This window comes from Tupaia chinensis, unplaced genomic scaffold, assembly GCF_000334495.1.
Source record: "Tupaia chinensis unplaced genomic scaffold, TupChi_1.0 Scaffold000037_20, whole genome shotgun sequence".
Classification (NCBI taxonomy): Eukaryota; Metazoa; Chordata; class Mammalia; order Scandentia; family Tupaiidae; genus Tupaia; species Tupaia belangeri.
In genome coordinates, this window is record NW_006159479.1 from 2,663,937 (window position 1) to 2,667,035 (window position 3,099).

The following is a 3,099-nucleotide window of genomic DNA, read 5'->3' on the forward strand; positions in this document are numbered from 1 at the left end:
AAAATCATTGTTGGATGGATAGGGAGAAAATTAAAGTGGCTTGTAACTTCTGAATAGGTTAAAGAATTGACCTCCTGAGGGCATAAGCTAAAAGGATGATGGGTGGAATGCCAGACTGCATTTTTCAGAAGGTATAGGCATTCCCAGTGATAAGTTCTAGAATATGATGGTAACTGATATGGAATCAAAGTAAAAGGCTCTAAAATGAGAAAGGTAGACACTGAAAGGTCAGGTGAGTGGATAATCTATCCACCTGGTTGTGGGTACTTTCACCCATCCTTGTACCCCACACTTCAAGCTCCCGTCCTGGGCTCCACTCCCTTTCTCCTCCCTGGCCTCCACAAATTCAGGATTCCTCCTGCTGTGCTGAGCTTCAACCAATAGCATCGCTCTGGACAAAAAGGCAGGAATGGAGCAGTGAGAGAGAGCTGTAGTAGACATCTATTCATTTTTTATTTTTATTTTATCACCCAACATTCACTCACCTTCTACAATTTTTCCTTCTATTGCCCTCTGAGGTGCTAATTCCATTCTCAGTTTCAGTCCATATACAAGTAGAGTTGCCTTTTTCTGATATTCTTATTTGAAGGATGGTATGTAACTCAGACTTGGCAAAAAATATAAAAATAAAAAGATAACTCAATGTTTTTGGCAATGGCATTTGGTTAGGAATAGGCACAGGACTCAAATAGAGACAATAAGGTATGATGGGACTTTTGAAGGGATTAGCGGGAGAGGCTGTTCATTTTCTGCTGCACTTGTAACTTGGAGGATATAGCTGTAACTAGCCAGGCACCAAGTCTTACAATGTTTAGCACCAAAAAATGGATAGCTAGTGAATCCTGATGACATTAACTGAGCCATGGCATTATCCCTGCTTTCTGAGGCCGCCTTCCTTCCAGACTTTTTCCAGGTATATGAGTCAACAGATTCAAATTGTCTCTCAAGTTGCCCTTCTGTGAAATGAAATAATGATGGTTGCTTAGAATCATTGTAAAAAATAAATGGGATAGTGTACATAAAAGCACAAATTTGTTCCACAGCATTAAAATAAGCAGTACTTAAGGGTTTTTAAACTAAATTAAATCTGGCTCAAAACTGTCAATTTAAAGAGTAGGAAATTATCCAACATTAGTCATTATTAGGCCTTTTGCCTATTTAGCTTTGTATTTACTGTCAAAAAAATATACAAAGGCTGGACAAGTCATGTTTTGCTGTAGCGCCTAAAATAATGGAGTTTGATGGATAGTCATCTCAACAAACATCATTTCATTTCTTAAGAAATCTGACTGCTTCCTAGAGGACTTTCAAATAGGACTCGCCCACTTAATGAACCCATCTTTACATCCCTTGTCTCAAGTCATTGGTGTTATTGCTACCTAACAGCAACTCTTCCTTCTCAATCTTATACCTGCATTAACCCTTACCTCCTTCCTCCTAGGAACACCCTACTAAATTCACCTCCCCTTTGTCAGTCTGTCAATGAGGTGCTTTGAAGCTTCTGTTTTAGGGTAGAAAACATGAAAGCTATTAATAACTTCTGAGATCAGAAACCCCAAACTTCCTGAAAAACAAAATTTTTATTCCTTTTGGAGTCCCCTCTGACAAACAGTATAAATAACAATAAGTAGCTTGACAAATAACCAACCAGATATGAAGATAGCCTAAAGCTAGGTAAGTAGGCGGTGGGGAATGCCTTCAGAGGAACATTACCCTAGCTTGTCATTGTTAACACAACCTTACTCCTTATTGGGGCACTGGTAAACTTGCGTGGTAGTCAAGTGGGGTCATACTTACTGCCACTTCATTTAGTAAAGGTCACTACTAGATGTTTTGTGAGTAAAAATTCTGTCTTATCACCTTAGTCAATGTTTCTCTGAAGAGAAGCAAGTAGCTGAAATTTAGGTAGGACCTGTTACCTGTTCTCAGTCCAATAACTTGGTTTTCTTAAGCCACCATGTCTCCCATGGTTATAAGTCCTCTGGCCATGGATATGTAGAGAACATATGGGAGTTACATGTTTTTAGTTTCCTGGTACTGACTTTTCTACCGATTGGGTAACTTATTCTCTCTGAATGGGTCAGATTTTGAAAGTCAACTTTGAACTGCTATGTGGGCTATATTAAATATAGCTTCCCTTGCAGCCTGACTATCTCCACAGAGTTAAAGGTTGCTTCTTTAGTCTTGGGGTCTGGAAGATAGGATAAAGTCGAGGGCTTGTGGTAGAGTCAGAAAGAGCCCTATTGCACCTAATTTCTCCTCCCTCTAAGTCCAAACACTGGCAGTGGGATGTTAGATGGTTCTGATGATTCACGATGATCCCACACCCCTTTTATCTCCACACCACCTTTTTCTCTTCTTCTTTGTATGTTCCAACTTCTTTAATATTTTTCTTTTTTCTTTAATATTTTTCTTACCAGCCACCACTCCACTTAGCCATTAGACAACTTTGACCCTGATGACATAGATGTAGATGAAAACGAGGATCCATTTGATACCTTTGACCACTAGCCTCAATGAACTGAATTGGGGTATCCAAGGAGAGACCTTTGTGTTAAGGAAGACCTCTAAAAAGACTCCAATGATCTTGGTTTCTGGTGTTTACACACTCATGGAAATATCTCTCATCTGAGTGTGAGCTTTACTTAGTGATTTGCTTCTAACCAGAAGAATAAGAAAGAGATGATGGAATGTCATTTCAATTATTGGTTTACAAAATATTGTATTTTGTATGTTGCTACCAGACTCCTTTCCTGGCTTTGACGGAGCAAGCTGCTACACTGGAGAGGCCTACATAACAAGGAACAGAGGACGGGTCCCAGCCAATCCAAGTAGGAGCCAGCAAGACATTGAGTCCCTAAGTCAAATGGGCCTTGAGGAACTGAATCCTGCCAACAGCTACATATGTGAGCATAATAGTGTATACTTCCATGAGACTTCAAGCCTTTCAATGAGACTCTGTCCCCAACTGACACCATGACTGCTGCCTGCTGAGAGACCTCCAGAGGAGAACATAGGTAGGCCTTGCCTGGACTTCAGACCCACAAAAACTGGGAGATAATACATATATATATTTTTAATTTATTATATATATATATA